Source organism: Haplochromis burtoni, unplaced genomic scaffold, assembly GCF_018398535.1.
Source record: "Haplochromis burtoni strain Fernald_Lab_line unplaced genomic scaffold, NCSU_Asbu1 Contig_88, whole genome shotgun sequence".
Lineage (NCBI taxonomy): Eukaryota > Metazoa > Chordata > Actinopteri > Cichliformes > Cichlidae > Haplochromis > Haplochromis burtoni.
Genome location: NW_024582449.1, coordinates 450,165 through 469,329, shown reverse-complemented (window position 1 = coordinate 469,329; position 19,165 = coordinate 450,165). Strand labels below are relative to the sequence as shown.

Below are 19,165 nucleotides of genomic sequence, written 5' to 3'. Positions count from 1 at the left end.
CCGTAGCGTAGGGAGCAGCCAGGGGAAGCACATATGGATTTTAAAAAAATGTAAAAAAATAGCCAAAGCTCTTGCCCCCCAGAAGATGTTTTGGTCTTCATCTGTCACTGGGGCCACCGGGCACGAAGTGGTTGTCTGGTTTTGATGAATGAGCGAGGGCATTTGTCCTTAAGCTGCTATTCACCAGCTTCTTTGGATGCGGAACATTAAAGACAGACAACTTTTGTCTGGAAGACTCATGTAGCAAAGGATTTGACTCCCAGTATGATCAGACTGTGCAGTGCTACAATGCATTTTGTAATTTTTGCCTCTCCACCCAACCACAGTGGATTTTTGTCAAACAATCAGGATGTGGCTGAAGTGCACACTGTTAGCTTTAATTCACAGGATGTAACAGAAGTACTGTTTACAGCAGTTGTAGCAATTTTCATACACAGTACCCCGTTTTCATTCCTAAATGTAATACATTTGCTGATGTCACTGATGACTCATCTCTTGGACATCGTAGTGAGACAGTCTCCAGTTGTTGGATAGCGGAGTCCAGAAGAAGCCCGCAGCTTAGGAATAATGTAATGTGATTTGTAAATCACAAAACAGCAAAACAATCATGGTGGACAGTTTAGTTTGGGGTTTTTTGAAATTCTGTCAGGTGCTTATCAGAACATGCCACTTGAATGTGAAATTATTTGTTTCTTCGCTCAGCCTTGAGCAGCTCTAAACACATCAGATGTTGAGTGGAATGAATGACCTCAAGGAAATGTCGCTCAAAATACCAACGAAGGCAATACGAGCTCTGAGATAACGCAAATACAGAACCTGTAGATGTCCTTTAGTCTCGCATGCCGCAGGTAGCTTTGACTGAGCAGAATATATCCTGTGTGTTTGTGGCCCCAGCTGTTGCAGAATTCCTGACCCATCAGACGTCTGCACTCACAGGAACAGAGAAGAGCGAATGACGGTCCCGTCTCCTCTTCCTCTTTCAGAGCTGCTGAGCAAAATGTTACTTGTGTCTGACACCTTTGGGAAATTAATGTCTGTACTGTAAATGGGATTTGGATTAATGCATAATCTATAGACAGCAAGCATGACAATCTCTGCTAATAAATCTTTGCTAATAAAACAGCAAAGAGAAAAAAGTGATTAATTTTCATCAGCTTGTAAGTCCGAAACTTCTGAAGCACATTTGTTTTCAGCTGGTAACACACGAGAAGTCATTTTGGATTTCATGCATCTACAATTACCTCTAAATCCCTACACAAATTGGCTTTTATTCCCAGATAGGTAGCGATACCATCATGCCTCTATATCTCAGATGAGACGGTGTAATGGACCCGTCTCTCCGATGCGACACTGAATTAACCTCTTGCATACCTTAAGTTCACCTAGAGATAAGATTGCTATTACTGGAGGTTCTCTCTGTATATTACCCCCATGTACTATCTCTTTCTCTCCCTGTTGCCTGTCTTTCTAACATATCCCTCTTCCTTTCCAGTTCAATTAACAGTAATAGAGCTTGGGCGTATTGCTTTTTGTCCATTCATCCTCACAGCTTATTGCCTGCTTCATCTAACACCATACTATGGTGAGATTGAGTTAAGGCCCAGTGATATCAGAGGTGCTGTGTCAAGGTGATTCCATGTGAAAAAACACCCACGTGAGCACTCTGGCCTCCAACTGGTAACGGTCTGCAAGAGGTGCTTCATATCTGACACCGTCTCTTTAATCAACTTCAGTGCCTTTAGGCAAAACAGAGGTCCAAGCAGACAAATTGAGGCTACTGGTTACATTGGAAAGCTGGATGGAGATGTATTTTGGTACCTCGGAGAGAAAAAGAAATGGCTCAGGTGGTCTAAGGGCGCAGGTCTTCTTTCAGAGAATACAGACCTCATGCATGGCTTCTCTTAACCTTGAGATGTTTCCTGGGGCAAACAGGTTTGAGTTAACATTTCCTGTCAGTATTCAGTTGTGAGAAAACTCAGTGTTGGTATCTCTGTAGGCCTACGTGCTGTGTGTGCTAATCTGAGCCAGAGGAAAATTTTCAGTCTTTGTCTTTTTATTTTTTTTCTTCACCCCCTCTTCCTTTTGACATCAGGGGATTTTGATTAACGAAATCTCTTGCCATGTTTGTACAATATGTTTGGATTCAACCACTGTTTGCGGTTTCAAAGGCTTATTAAATTTTATTGCCTTGATTGAGATGTAGGTGTACATTTCCCAGCTAATTCAGTTTTATTATTAGTTATATTTTGATCGCTCTTTGTAGGTATAAGTGATTCATGATGGTGCAATTATGTTTAAACGAGAGAGGGAATAATGTCAGGATGGAAATTATTTAAACCAAGTCAGTTGTGTGTTGAATTTCGACTTGAAAATCAAAACTCCGAAAAAATACACAACTCTGTGTGGACATGAACAACCCCTGATATTTTAAGAAGTGAACACAGTCTATGCGTGTGGCAGCTGTTTACCAAGGCTACAATGTTGCTGAAAAAATGTATCTTGTTTGGATCCTAACACTCCTAATTATTTCTACCCGCCAACAATGGAGGAAAATGTGAGCGAGTTTTATCGATTGAGTGGTTAACACCCAATCGATAAAACTTCAACAATCACAAGGTATTCCTAAGATTGGTTTGTTATTTTTGTTCCTTCCTTATGGAGCTAGGACAGTACTACATTGTTCTTAATCGAGTGAGGAGCTGGTTTTTGAAGCTACTTTGGGCACACTGCGTTTATCAGATAACTGAAGCTTAACGCGGCTTTGCAGGATACCCTTTCTTCTTTTTTTCACTGGGTTAAACCCTCTTACATTTAGCCCTTTTGGCCTCCCTAATCACTCATTACACAAGCTCAGGATGAAAGCCAGGCACAAACAAGTAACGAAACAAACTAACAAAAATCTGCTCGTGTGTGGTCCAAAAAACAAATTGTCATCCCCTTTGCTTGGTTCAGGAAATGACTTTGGTGATCTGGACAATTTTGATCGATCTGGATGCTGAAGTAATCACCGCCTTAGACCACACTCAAAGCCTGTCTATTTCGAACCATATTATTTAGATCCCCATGAAGCCATTGCCTGTTTATTTAATCTGTTAAGCTATCTGCTTTTGACATAATGCTTGCAGTTTTATTATTCAAGTGTTTTTTTTTTTATTCTTTAGTAGCACTGATCACCTGTTTTAATAAGATTCTCTGCAGGAAAACTACAACTTTGCATCTGCATAGATTTTCTTTAAACTAACACAAAACAAAGCACACTGATGTTTAACTCAAAACGGAAATCAATGAACTAAAGTGGGATAAAGCATTCTTGCATGTTGTTCTTGTTTGAGAGAGCTTAACAAATGGAGAAAAAATGTAATTACACTGAAGTGAGCGCTCATGAGATTTTGAAAGTGGAACTTCACTGCTGTAATTTTTGGTCCAAAAAGAAACAAGGATGAAATGTGTAAAATAGTGGATTTGTCTTTGTTAAACATAGATTTGACTATAGAACAGTGTCTGAATGTGTTTGATTCCTATCAGCACAGTGTATAGGACAATGTTTGCATTATTATTATTATTATTATTATTATTATTATTATTATTATTATTATTATTATTATTATTATTATTATTATAAATGGGTAAGAGTAAGAGATGACCAGGTTAAACCAGCATATTCAGCCACCATTCATACATATCAGAATGACTGTGAATGAATATGAATATCTGCTTCTAAGCTATAATTTTACAGCAACTATTAAGCAGAATATTCAAGGGATGATATTACAGCTTTTGGACATCTTAGAGAAAATGGATTGTGACAAAAGCCTCTGGATGGAGTTAATTTTATTGCTTGACTGATTATAGCGTGATTTTGGCTGTTATCATCAACTCTGTCTGACTCATGTCATAGCTGGGGCCCAACACAATTGTCAGCAGCCCGAGATTGTCTGCTAATATTAGTTATTTCTCAATCTATCATCTGCAAAGGCCCATAAATTAAAATAAAAAAGTGCAGAAGAAATGGGAGAAACACCCTTCAGACATGTTAGGAGTGTTGATGTTGCATAGTTTGTCCATCAGAGGGCACTCTGCAACATGTGTTTGGAGTGCGGCAAACAACAATCAGCTAATCCGAGCTGTGGAGTAGAGCAAATAAAATAAATGGCTAATGGTGTCAGAGAAATATCGGAATATTGGATTTTTGTCTCCAAAATCCTTTATCAGCCGGGCTCTAGTCAGAGCTGTGTAGTCTGCTTATGCAAGCTAACATCACAGGCTAACTAGGCTTGCCATGTAACCCTTTTAATGTCCATCAACACAGACACTGCTTTTCAGTGATAATTTCTGAGAATATGCAGACAATATAAAGAAAGTATTCAACCAAATGTTTAAATTAAAATCTGAATGTGAAAACATACCTAGATTAAAGCCAGTTAAATATAAGTGGGGATGGCTTATGTTTATAGTCACCCACGTCCCATTAACATCATGGAGCCTATATGCTTTGATCGAAATCATAAGAGTTTATAAAGCCATGAAAACATGATCCTAGATGATCCGATGATTCCCAGTGAAATATATAAAAAAATAAAAATTGTATCTTCTTTATGACCAGATTCATCTTGGCTGGACAATATTTCCTGTGACAACCACAGAATCACCTTGGTAACATCATCCTTGAGAGCCACAGAAAAACCCACAACTTGTTCACGAAGCAAATATATCTGGAATACAACGCTGTGACCCTGAGAGACACACAAACACACTGTCATGAAAGGATCACAAACAGAAAGACACACCAGGACGCCTGATGCAGACAAGGTGTCTTAGTAGTTACAAACAATGTGAGACATCCCAAGACTGTGATGGAACTTCTCTCAGCAGGATATGTATTCTAATGTAGCTCTTTCTGCCTTGATTCCTCACTGTCTCTTCTGCATACAGTAATGTTTGCCTACCTTGCTGCATTTTACCCGCCGTCTAAAAGTTCATCTCCACTCTGTGTTTGCTGTGCTGGCCTCTGACCGCTACTAATTATAAGAGCAGCAGCAGGCAGATCTGGCAGTGGCCTTTTAAACCCACCTACAGTACTATATGCTAAGCAGTTATAGGTTAAAGGAAAGGTCTACTTAAAAAGAATATTGCAGCCACACAAAGTGACTATTCCTCTGCTCTTTTGGCAGTAATTCTAAAAGAGGTCACACCAGAAAAAAATTCACTTCCTCTCCTGTGCACAACCATCAACCATCTCCTTTAGTGCTAAATATGAAGATTTTTAGCACAGCATGGTGCTGAAATATGAGCCACACAAGCAGGAATCCATATCCATTATCATGGCATGCATGCTTTTCATTTGCAGTGTGGCGTGGCTGAAACCATATTGATTTCCCAGTTTTGAATGTAGTGCAGAAGCCTGTTTATTTTTGCTATACTCAAATTTAGCATCATCGAGGCCTCACTCGAACATTGCCAATCACCATGAGTCATGTGGTGATTAGCATCACTGTTGCTGCTGCACCGTACAACCACTGAACCGTGGAATCAGCCAGTTTAGCGTCTTTTGAAGGAGATGTGTACTACATCATTTTTCTAAAGTACAAAGAGCACGTGATTCCTTTAGCTGAAGCTTGGGCTTCTTACATAACTCGTAGATTTAAGCTGTGCCTTCTAGACTTAACATAAAAACACTTCTTTGAAATTGAATGAAGAGCTTGCTACAGGATTACAGTTTAAACAGTATTATACTTTACAGTTGCTATATATGAGTTCACTGTTTTAAATGTAGGACTGAGCAAAAAAAAAACAAAAAAACAAGAATCATTTGTGATGATGCTTAAGCTACTTAACACTTTCACATATTTAACTTTTAATGATTAAGCCTCGTTTAATGTAGGAGATCCTGCCTTTCTAAAGTGTACTGTACAGGCCACATAAACATATATGTTAAGCCTTTAACGATAATGCACCTCCAAACACAAACACACAGATGATCTTTTGCGGCAAAAGGAAATGTCAGTCTCATGGGGAAAGTCTGGACGCAAATGAAAAAGCCTCTCTCTTTGAACTGTTCATCTGTGTAGGAATTGTAACAACCCTGCCACTCTGCTGCCTTCCTGCCTAAAGGCTTATCATCAGACACTACAACAAATTAATTTTTATGCACTTGGACACTGATGAAATTTTGTGTTTTCCCTCTAAGCCTTTGGAGGCACGTAGACACTGGCACACCCGTCCCCTTTGTCCTCTGCAAAAAAAAGTTAATAATGCCATACTCTACTGTACTTTATCTTCCACTCCCTATTTTCGGTGACTGATGAATCTCCCCCTCGTGTCCTCTAGTGTGCAGACAAGACTTTGAGTGACACAATCGTAAAGCAGTCAAGTGAACACGCCCCCTGTGAATGCCCTTCTAGGAGTTTGGTCGTATTTCCCTGCAGTCGTGCTTATCGGAGAGCGTGAAAAGGCTTAAAATCCACCATGCTCGATCTGTGTTTCAAACGCTGTCCGTGCTGATAGAAATTAAGATGCAACATGGAAAAATACAACTCATGTTGGATTTTGGTGTGTAAGGTCAAGCCCCAGGGAGTGGGACAAACAAGTATTTAGCTTCTTTTGAACCTTACAAAGTATCTCACGCGTGACCACAATTATATGAAGTAGTTTGTCTCTGGACTCAATGTTTCTAATTCACCGCCTTAAACACGCTCAGCATTTAGCTCCTGGAAAGGCACTCACAGGTGCCCGGCCCAGCCGTTTTTATCCTCCCCTAGTTGTCTTGTTGAAACATAAAGCTTTAATTGGTCAACCTCAGTAGTTGGAATATCTATCACTGGCCAATGAGCCAAAACTGCAGCAGCTACAGAAAATAGTTCCCATGCTGATGGTTGTTCACACTTGTAAACTGCTGTTAGGCTTTGTCACCATCTAAAGTAGAAGATTCTCTGCCATCTGCTAATTCTAGGTGGCCTGTTACAATGCCATTTTCTTGTCTGTTTTTGAAAAAAGGTTTTCTTAACAGTGGTTGTTTAGCAGTAAGTATCTAGCTTGTCAGATCTCATCGTGAGTGTTTGAATTGACCACAATAACCCTTATTGCAGTGCTGGGTATAAAGCAGCTCCGTGCAGTGGAAGAGGACACAGCTCTCTTCTCAGCTCTCTTCTCAGCTGAAACTGGAGCTTGGTTTCTTTCACCGATCCTTTGAATATGAGCGTGTCAATAGAGTCATTGCACATGGCTGCATATGCCCCTCTGGCATGATTCCACCTCGGCTGAATCGATTCAGGCTCTGTTTATCTCATTAGCTTGTAGCGCGTAATCAATCACACAAGGGCATTCGTTTCGGGCCTCCAACCCACTGCATATTATAACTCGACTCCTTCCATCAGTGTGAACATTGTTCTGTTCAGTTGCGCCTACCAATAATGCTAAACTGAGCAGCTTGTAGCCACGCACAGCCTATTGGCATTCATTCAAATTACAGAATTTGTGTCTATGGAAGTAAAAAACAAAGGATATGCATACACACAGACTCACTTTAACTGATAAGGTGCTCGCTGCGGGTGCATTTGTGTTGCTGCAATGATGAGCTTTCATGTTGCCTAGTGTTGTTTTCATTCAATAACAAAGACACTGAGCTAAAATTAAATTTGCTATGCTTAATGAGAGCACATTATACCACAGTTTACTGCTAATTTAACATATATGAATAGTAGAAACAGACATTCCCATATAGATTTGTGTACATAAATCGTATCAGGAGAACAGATGCGAGATTACTGGACACCACATAGCTGAGGCGGGTTCCAGCTGGGCTCCGCCTGAGGCCGGGCATCAAGTTCCACGTTTGAAAATGTTCACACAGCCACTTTGATCAGCGCGCAGCATTTTGGACACACCGCACGTTCACACGGGTGCGTCATCAGGCAGCACAAACAATTATTACGCTGTCAGAGATACCTAGATGGCATTTAATGCAACTACCACTTTATCTACACAGTAACAATTTACAGAAAGCTTGTCTAGCATTCTTTTGCTCCATTCCCCCTGTACTTTTGCAAAGATGAGGTAGACATGAATAAGATATTTCTCAGAGTCTCTCACGGGAACAAAAAGGACTACAATGCTGATTCATTCTCATTGAGATCCTCTCAAACTGCGCTGGAATCTAAAGAGGAAACAGTATAATAGGTCCCTCAGTGCACTGCTCTATTGATCTGTTAAGAACACAACTGGATAAGTCATTCAGAAATCACCTGCCTTACAGGGAGACGGCTAAACTTGAAGTAGATGACAGTGTGTTCCACCCTGCAATGCATTACTCTCAGGTCAGGTCAGTGACAAAGATGCATTAGGATATGTTTATTTTTCAATAGACCCTCATTTTCTACTGAAAATTGTAACAATCCATATATGACATTAATTCCAGCTACCCTTTCAGTCCACTTTTTTCACATTGTCTGTGATTATAATGTCTCAAAGCCCAGCTGCTTTTAGTGATCATCCAAAAGCAGCATGGAAATGCATTATAAGTGGTTCCCATAGTTATATTACAGATTGTGCCTTTTAAATGCTGACCTTACAGTAAAATGAACATCAAGGCCATGCTATGAAGTGCCATGAATGCCCATGCTGAAATAAAGTGCAAATTGTGCACCATGACTGCACAAGTCATTGCTCAGTTTCTGCTCTAGTAATTTCTGGATATGTTTTAAGTGATAATGATAATATTCATGGCCATCATATCTGCAGTCAGATGGTACGGACAAGCTCTGTAGCTGTAGCCTAAGGGGCACCACGCAGCAGCCCTCAGGACTGCAAATAAAAACTACAACTTAGTTAGCATTAAGTACAGAGAAATTAGACTCGGCATCTGTCGACGTTCTCCATGTTCTGAAATATAGACCTTGAAAGCCTGCTGTCGTTGAAGTCCACGCGTTTCATAATGTGCCAGTCTTCTTTGGCAGAGAGACTTAACACTTATGAAATGATTATGGAAATGATTACAAGCATGAACAGTTTAAGCTCTTTATTTTGTATCTGTATTTCACAGTTTGTTCACGGTAATTAACTCTTATAGCTGAGAAGCTTAGCAAATTAACGCCGGTCAGACTTGCTGCTCCCTGCTCTTATTAAACTCAAAAATTGAAGCCCAGAGCAGAGAAGGTGATAAATGAAAAGACGCTCCAACGGGTCAGCTCGTCCTTTTCAAATTTTGACTTTAACTTGATCGTAACAATTAGTCGCAAAAAGCACGTCACCTCAAAGCGGGCCTCTCATCCACAGATGCCAAAAGCAACAACAGAGACGATATTTCATACGCAAAGTAAACTTACTAAAGTGGTTCAAACCCACATTTTAATAGTATATCAGCGGCAGCGGGGACACTTTGCATTGATTGCCAGTGGGATGTAATTGGCACCCACTGCACATGAAATGCCACGCAGTCACGTCAACTAGAACAATAACAACAGGCTAGTTGAGGCCTGTCATGTCTCACTCCTCGTTATGCATAAGGAAGTGTTTTTTTGGAACATGAAATCCTTCTTCCTCTCACTCATGTCACCCCGACTTCTTAAAGTGGGCATATTTTCAATTAGTTCCTCTAAAGGTCCATCATAACAAACCTAATTTAACAGTGAAATCAAAAACGATAAATTTAATCACTTTTGGTCCATCTTGCTTGATATTGCTGGTCTTCATATGTAAATTTCTCACACACGGAAGAAACATTCATTAATATTTAATCTAGAGCAATTCCCTGTTGTAAAGGAGTGTTTATCCGTCTCACTAAGTCAAAACAGTCACAACTGCTGCATACATTAGCTCGAGTAACTCTGAATAGGAAAACCAGACAGGCCTCACTGTGCCAATCCTATTTCATACTGTGTGACGAGGATGATTGCGCCATGGCAGAAAATGAGTTCAGCACATCCAGCACTGGTGGATAAAATGAAAAAAAAAGAAAAAAAAGATAAAAAATACAAAAAACACAAGAATGTCATGGTTTTAAATAGTGTTTTCATGGGATAGATTAGTAAATCCGATTGGTCTCAGATCTAGAAAATCATTTAGAAAATCATTTAGAAAATTGACGCACTAATAGCCTGGCATTTCTTCTTATTTCACACTAAGCTGGTTTTTGCAAAGGTCCACAACTGCAGCTTACACTGTGAACTGTGACAGAGAGACAGAATCTCATGCACGCCCTCAAAGGGTCAGTCAGTTTATTATGAACTGCAGTAGTGAGGCTGGCATTGTTCTCACCTTGTAAGTCTGTCTGTGTGTGTGTCATTGCAAAATGTGGTCCTGGAGACCAGCTCCATGTACTGTGGCAGGAACTGTAGCTCTGCTTTGGCAGGTGTTAATATGGCCGCCTTCTGTGAACAGAATCTGCAGGGGTGTAGTTTAAGGAAAGTATTTGCCAATCACAACAGCGTGACTCAAAGATTTATTTTATTTTATTTTTTACTTAGTGAATATTAAGTGTTTATATTTTCAAGCCCAATTCCAAAAACATTGGTATGGAAGTGACAATAGATTGACATTTGCAAATCTCATAAAGCCTATATTTCACTTAAAATGAAACTCATAAAACATATTAAATGTTTAAGCTGAGAGAATTTATTTTGTTGAGAAAACGATAAGGCCATTTTTAAGTTTGATGGCAGCGGTCCGTCTCAAAAAAGTTGCGACAGGGACCAAAAAATGTCTGTAAAAATAGGTGGTGTAGCTTATTAGTTTAACTGGCAACACGTCAAGTCAGTTGAATTCACTTTTATTTACATAGCACCAAATAGTCACATAGCAACAATAGTCACTCGAAGGTGCATTATGTTGTAAGGTAAAGAGCCCACAGTGATGGTAAGAAAGCCTCAGCAATCAGACGACCAAATATGGGCAAGTACCTGGCAACAGTGGGAAGGAAAAACACCCTTCTAACAGGAAGAAACCTTCAGTAGAACCAGGCTCAGAGACAGGCAACCATCTGCTGCGACTGGTCTCAGGTGAGTCAATAACATGATAGAGAAACACAGTCTCTGTCTGTCAAACATCCAGTTTCTTAATAACATTATGAATGGAGCTCAGCACAAATGAGATGCTACTGATGAATTCTCACGTCTAGCACCATCGTTAATTCTAACAATGATTTCTCAAAACACATCAAGGACCTGCTTACCAAAGAGCAATTTATTTATTTTTTGTCGAGTGCATAGCATCTCAATATTTACACAATGCACCACGAAAGAAAAGTGCAAGATGCTAGTCTTGGCTCCTGGTAACAAAGGTGAGATATCAGGAGTTATTCTGGATGAAGCTGAACACCTTCAAAGATCACAGATCTGGCCACAGATGGGAACACAGACTGAGTATAGAATCCACCTACAACAAAACAAGAATAACCAAAGTTGCTGACTTGTTGAAAACAAACTGTTTTTGCATTACAAAGTAAAGATCAGTGGAAAACTCAGAGAATCAGAGGAAAAACCTCCATCAAAATGTCAGTTTACCTGCAAGGCGTGTTTAACAATGTAACATGTAAGAGGTCAAAATACATCCTAATCAGCTTAGAAAGATGCCTTTTCTTTTTTGGTGTAAGCCCGCTTTGAGGTGAGCAGTTAATCAGGGTTAAGCAGAAAGCAAATTAGTCTATGCCATGTCTCAGCTGTCAGCTTTACTCATATTATTACCCATCCATTATGTCAATTAGTAGTCAATTAGAAGTTTTATGCTGAATAGACGTCGTTCTATAAATACCGTACCAATATTGATTATATGAAGCACATTCTTTATTCATACTGCTTCTGAGAAATAGCACAATCTCTTTTTCATGGGTAGACCACTTTTTTTCATTGCATTGCATTTGTTGGCTGCAGCTGGCTGAGGTTCATAAATGTGTCCATGTGTTCACTGCAATAATCTCTCAGCATGTTCAAAAGGTGATCCTTTCCCCCTGGAGAGGTGGACGGATGCTTATTGCAGTTAAAGCTGAGGGATTTACGTCAAAGCCTCTAGAATTTTCTCGAGAGGGTAATTGAGAGAGCTCGTTTGTGCCTGGGAATATGTTATTGTGCTGTGTGCTCGCCATCACTGTTGCTTAATTTGTAAGTATAAACAGCTGCAACCACAAGTAGGAGCTGGATTTTTATCAGGCGGATAAAGAAAAAAACAACAACAACAAAGAAACAAACGCACAAAAAAAGCCAAAGAAGACTCAGTCAGACATTTATATTTGGTGTTGATAGCTGTGAACAGACTCCTTACTAAAAAAAACACAAAAAACATCAGGAATGATCTCCAAGTTGGCACACGCATAACATATTCAAAACTTCATGTTATGTGTGTGTGTGTTTGTGTGATGCCTGCGTAGACCCTTGGAAATACTCCATTCTAACCAGCACCAACAGACCTCGCCCACAGTGATCACCAGCACTGTCAGGTCACATTATCATTGTGTGGACATGTTCGTGATAAGGGAAAACCCCTGTCATCATGTGAAATGATCATCTCAGCCCCCCCTGATCTCAGACACCTACTGTTAAGGCAGGGAACTATACTATAGCCTCACAGCTGGCTTCATGCAAAAGCTCCCACCTCTGGGCCGAACGCTGCCCGCGATACTGCCATCTCCACCACGCTGATTATAGGTTAAGCTCATTTTGCCATGAAGGACACAAAGAGGCTCTCCCTCCTCGCTTATGCACCCAATGAAAGTATATTAAGATGGATTGAGACAGAGAAGAAAAGGGATAAAAAAAAAAGTGTTTTCCACCCTATACTTGGTCACTATTTAGCAGAATAGGATTCGACAATAGAGGGAGGGAAAGCTTTATTGTTTGTGCTTGCAGATATTGTAGACTGTGTGTGGCTTTGTGTGCCTGTGCATAGAGTATGCGACTGCACATACGATATGCCTCCGGTAGCATCTCTGCTCCTAATCTACAGCATGCCCGATGAATGTGAACACAACTGATACCACACTGCCAGCTGTCTCTAATAGCTTCTCTCCCTTCTTTTTTTTCTAAAACAGCAGAACTTCCCCCAGGGACTATGGTTAGCCACAAATACACATAATGAGATTATACAAGAACAAAATAATTAAGAAAAAGGGTAAACTTATTTGAATCGTGCAGCATTACTGATTAAACCGGTAAACAGCATTACAAGCCAAAGCAGCAAATCCCCGTTGCTCATTTGATTAATGATCAGACCAACTTGTTCAGCGTATGCGAAATAAACACGTTAGCTGAAGCTGGTAAAATGTCACATTTCTTTCTTTCTTTTATTTTTCGTTGAAAAATTTGAATTCATTTCCCCGCGGCAATACGGCAAGAAGAGAAACATACTTGTGTAGTTTATTGAACTGACACATTGATTTTCTTTTGTTGGTTTAAAATGAAAAAGAAGAAGAAGAAAAAAAACCTGATTTATTTTCATTTGACATTGATTTAGTGAACGAGGCATCTAGTGGCGGGATGCATTTATAACGTAAGAACATGGCAGCAGCAACAAAAAGAACAACCAAAGCTGAGGGTCTCCTCCCTTGGCCTGAGGAATAGTGATGTATTTGACAGGATGCAATGGTTTCCACCCGACAAATTATGGTATCTAATATATTTTTCCCCCTTTTTTTTGTTCATAACTGCAATTTAAAAGTAAGAAGTAAGAAGCTATGAAGCAATAACCTTTCAGGAGATTTAAACACTTGTTAAAAAATGCTAAAACTTGCTCAGAAAAACAAAAAACAAGAAGAACTTAATCTAGTCCCCCTCCAGGCACTCTTTTCCTTTGACTTTAATGCACTTGATTATGAGCGTCATCGCTCGCTACTTTCAAGATTCCAACCTCTTCTTATAATCTTTGCTTTTCAAACCCAATTTTCCCATTGAAGTGAGTGTTGGTATCCTACACAGTGATTATATTTGGCATCGTCCCTGAAATAGCTGTAACAAGTCAGGATGAATTCAACAGCTACAGCCATTTGGAGGAGTGGAGCATCTAATTATTTGGTGTTGCTGGTCACTCCAAGCTACTCTGGTGTACCGCGGGCAAACAACTGCTGTCCCTGGAGGGAGAAAAGCTGCTGGAGAGAAGGCAGAGAGCCTCTGCCAACGTGAGTCTGTAGAGCACCGTTTATTCTAATTCCTCTGCAGGACATTAATGAGCCAGGATAGTGGCTGTCTTAATGGGCAGCCAGACAGATTTTAAGTGCCCCGTGGAGTGTAATCCGCTGAGGTACAACAACACTGCTGCAAGGCCCAACAGATTGTTTTTAGTTGTCATTTTGCTTTTACTTCGCTTCTATGCTTGTTCATTACAAAGGGCATGTTTTTTAGCCCGCCCTCCCCACCTACTGCCTTGGGCCATATTCAGACCGTGCCATCATTTGTTTTCATACAATTAAAAGTTCAGCTTTTGACACTGTTGCCCAGACTGAGCTTTTACATACCGTGCTAAGAAACAAATATTTATATAACAAAGAACCTTGAATCAAGTCTAAATCTCATCTGTCTTCCATTCATCCTTACCCAGCTTTCTCACCATGAACACTTAGAGACAGGGGTGGAAGATAAAGATGGATTAAAAAAAAAAAAAAAAATCAACACACTCTCTGTTCCTGGTGCAAAATAATGTTTTAATAAAGTGGATAATTGGTGTTGATGCAGGGGGGCACAAAATGAATGAAAGGAATTAACAGGTGTTTTTCATAAAAATAGGCAGAAAGTCAGTTTCTTCTTCACCATTCATAAGTAATAAACATCACTTTCTGGTGTAATACTAGTACTTTGAGGCAGTTTCATTTTTCAATGTAAATGTGAAATACAGGCACACATTTTGGTGTTGTATTTGCTCACGACAGTGTGTGATATTTGCAAGCAGAGGTGACAAAGCCTTCTGGCAAACAGTCTGACTTTTTTCATCTATTTTATTTTCATGATCATTGAGATTTATGGGGAACAGTATACTACTCTGTACAGACACATACTGGCTGCTTTAGACTTTGTTAAGCCATATACACTGTCCTTTGTGATAAAGACAATGTACTGTCACGTACTGCTTTACCCCTCTGTTGCCCAAGGCTGGGCAGCTCCATGACTGAATCTTCAGAGGAGCTTGGTTACCTTCAAAGAGAAACCTACAACACACTCCCAACAGACATCAAACATAAATGAAAGTTGTCCAGCTCCAAAACCTTTATCTGCAAGCTCTCAGTGTAGGTAGACTTGCTTGGCATCCACCCACGTGGTGCTCTCTGTTTCTGAACCTCCGCGGTTTCATCTCAATAGCTCTCAAAACATTTGTTCAAAGTCTAATCCCTCCGTCTTGTCAGGTTTCATACATATTATTACGCCGCGCAATGAGGTGTGAAATGCTGCTGAGCTGCTGCTGATGAACATGTGTATTCCACATGGACATTCAACACCTGCACCTCTTTAAGATTGTGGATAGTGGCGCTATAGTGTATTATATGTTAATTATAGTGACTTTTATTCTGAAGTCCTCACTGTTTAAAAAAAATCTGCTGCTGCTTTACATTAAAGCAGTGCTGTTAAAAATGTGATAATATGCTGCTGTAATCATTTGCTAATGTCTGCATGGAAATGTTTGTATGCACCATTTACGCACAGATTTGTGCATACGCACTGTTAGTAAATGAGGGCCATTGTGTGGAGACGGCTAAGTTTGGTGATATGGATTTCAAAACCTTTGTTTCTGAGCTCCTGACATTTATTTCTGAACATTTCAAGGTTTATTATCCAGTGAAAAGGTTTACTAATAAAGAAATTTGAGTGTTTACATTACCAATTAGCACTCTACATAGAAGGTTTTACAACCTTCTGGAAGACGGTGAGAAAAAGAGGCTTTCAGGCCATTCTATTACTGCTATAAAGGAAACTGGATAGTCAGGGAAAATATTAATATTTTGGCTTTATAGCGTCACAGAACAAAAATAATTTTGATTTATATGTAATTGTGGTAAAAGGTTTTTTATAAAAAAAATAGGAAATAAATCCAGGAGTAGATTTGTAATACCTATCTGACTCTGTTCTGGTCTGTCCTGTAAACCATGAGCTATGGTGGCAGGTGGAAGGTGGCTGTGTTTGTGTTTATTTCTGGCCTCTGAGCGCTTTGTGTATTGTGTGGCCAAAGAGGGGGCAACCTTGAACACAGACCGAAATGACAAGCCGTCCGCTTCCATAAATGAGATACGGATGCTATTTGCTGACATTGCCAGACTGAGCTGAGACTTCATATATACACAGTCAGGGAGATGTGCGCTACACGAGCATCCCGACACCCGTGTGAGAAACAGCTGGGAGCAAATATGCACAGGTTCACTGCATGTGAGCATTAGCCCACCGTACTGTACAAAATGGAAAGAGAGGCACCAGGTGTTGCTGCAGTCATGTATGCAGACAGTGACACAGATTAAGTGGAGAAACAGAGCTAGACACTTGCCTATATTTCCGTGTTGTAACTGTATGTCTAAGCATGGCTAATAGAAACACTGTCCTTTGAGCGACCACAGCTTTGGGTTCATTTCTCATTTAATGTTGCAAATGCACATAAATACACCACTTAGCTGAAAAAAAGACTATAAAAATTACTCCACCAAATCAGACAGGGAGCAAAGTGTAACAACTTATTTTGGACTGTTTATTTCTTCGAATCTGTCACTTTTTTGTTTTTTGTTTTTAATATGAGCCTGAGAGAAAGCATATTTGCCCAATATGAATGAATTCATGATGGGTGTGAGGATGACACAACTTGATGTGTCTTGACACATGACTAAGGACTCAGGACTACAGCCCAGACCTCCAGACCTGTAACCACATGGCGCAAGATTTTCCACTTCTGTTAGTAGGCTAAGAACTCCCAGCTAACCTGCAGCAAACACATGTAAGTAAGCACTGAACCCTGCAATATTGATATTACCAATACACACTCCAAATTTGCACTCTCTTTCCCTCTTCCCCATGATGGAGCACTATTTTCTGCACCTTTCAAATTATGTACACACACAAACATCTAATAATCACAATCATCACCCAGACCCACAATATATAATAACAGCATACATACAGTACAGTTATTCTCTGCATGCACATGTTTGTCGAGCACCTGTGCTGGCCGAGAGAGCAAGTGTTACATCTTTTCTCAAAGAGCTGGGAGTTTCCTGGCTGGGTGTCACAAAAAAGAACATACAGCCCAGTTAACTCAAGCTTCCCTTTTCTCAAGCCAATGCTCTTTTTTTGTTCAGTGGTGTGGACAAGTTGTTATTTTCTGTCTAGAAGGGAGTGTATAGCTCCCCAGGGTAACAAGTGAAAGTGCTTGGACTTTGCTTTTTTGAAAACAGCATCTTGTTCCATTACCAACTCTTCTTTTATACTCTTCATGGGGGATGTATATTGTTCACTAGACCTTTTAATATCTATATCTATCTATCTATATCTATGTATCTATCTATCTATCTATCTATATATATATATATATACATATATATATATATACACACAGTAAATTTATGTTTCCATTTGCCAGCTGACTCTAAATTCCAGTCAGACCGTGTGTGGCGGCACTTCTGGTTGAGAGAAAATCTCTCCTTGCCCTTCTGCTCTTTCAGCACTCAAATGCTCATCATGAGGATTATCAGCAATTCCTTTCATCAGGGCGACCGAGACTCTTCTCCTGAGAGAGAAAGCCTGCTCACACTGCCTCTCTGCGGCATGCAACACGAATAGATTCTCCCTCTCACTTCCAGCGTGCCGCTGTTCACGGCGACCCAGGGACAAAGATGGCAATCTCCCTACTGCTGTTCCAGACCTGATCGGCATGGAAATGGGTTTATCTCTGTCAAGCTTCTACGTGCATGCTTTCAAGTGCCTCTCAGATGTATATCTGACCATGACAGCCAATCGGGCGCACAGAAAACAGAAAGATAATCTTATTTTTATTTTTATTTTTTTACCTCATTGAAAGACTTCAGAGCAACCCTGCTATTCCAGTGCATACGGCATAGGGACTCCCAATCAATCTAGAAATCCTGTTTATTGTCCCTCTTTCGCTCTTCCTTGTCCCTTGTCAGAAGAGAAGCGGCATTCAAAAAACATCCCTTTCTTATATTCTGCAGTGCCAGCTGAAACTCGCCGTCATGCCTTGGATGATGGAGATAGAAAAAAAAAAGAAAGAAAGGAAAAAAAGGATGGGAATATAAAGCAAAGAGTCGACTCAAGCTCCCGGGATTTATTTTCCTCCCCCTTTCCCCCCTTCTCCTCTTCTTGCATTCACACCAAAACAGGGAGCACGGGGGGGAGACGTCAGAGTGACAGCGATGTATTTCTTTTTGCTCTGTGGCTCTTCACCTCTTCTTTCTCCTGCTCTCCCTCCCGCCCTCGTTCTCACTACCTCGCTTTTTATCCCTCTGCGTTCCTCTCTGTCCACGGCTCGTCGCTTCACACAGGAGCGGGCTGCTCTGTCGTGATGGGTGAGGAGACTCTGCCCGTTCAGGGACATCTGTGAATGTGCTTATGTTGGGAGACTAAAGTAGCCTCTTAGCTGAGGCTGAGACCACCCTCCCCCCTCCTCCCTTCCAGAGACGGGCTTTCTAATGGCATGTACCATTAAAGCTTGGAGCAGGGTGGGCTGCAGCAATGAAAGGAGCACGAGAGGGGGTGAGGAAAGAAGGAAATGAGGAGCTGCTCAGAAGCAGGAGGGAAAGGGCAATAGTGAAACAGGAGGGAAAAAGATGCTGAGCAAAATAAAAAGAGTGGGAAAAAGTACACTGATAAGTCTTGTTTGCCACTTTACTTACCCTGAGTAAGAGGCAGACCGCACAACCTCCACTCCTCAGTGCCACTCTTCTTTACAGATCCCTTATCTCTGACAAGACAACAGCTTGGTCACGAGGAGCATCGCTGTATGCAAGAGCATATGTTGGTTTTGGCGATGGTGAATTCACTCACAGACAAAGGATTGCCTCACGCACGACTGGCTGCACGGCGGCACACACGCAGAAACTTATTGCTGGAAACTGGGTTGAATGAAGAAAATTTTGTACTCTCAAAAGAGCCATTTGGTTCTGAATTATTAGAAAATCCACAGTGTGCTTCTCTTCACGCTGCCATAGCCTCGGTGACTGGCAACAAACACCCCAGTGCCAATTTCACCACCAAAATTT

The 19,165-nt window shown here is 40.6% G+C and overlaps 1 protein-coding gene across 3 annotated transcripts in view; it reads right to left on the bottom strand.

Moving 5' to 3' along the window:
- The window catches only part of b3gat1a (beta-1,3-glucuronyltransferase 1 (glucuronosyltransferase P) a), an 88,325-nt gene extending 69,756 nt beyond the window's left edge, over nt 1-18,569 (bottom strand). The window contains exon 1 of one of the 3 annotated variants that reach the window (XM_042222543.1): nt 17,957-18,569. The gene's annotated coding sequence lies outside the window, so the exon portion shown is untranslated. The remainder of the gene's footprint in view (nt 1-17,956) is intronic. The other 2 variants (XM_005927271.3, XM_005927273.3) reach the window with 2 other exon arrangements.
- Between the last annotated feature and the right edge of the window lie 596 nt (nt 18,570-19,165).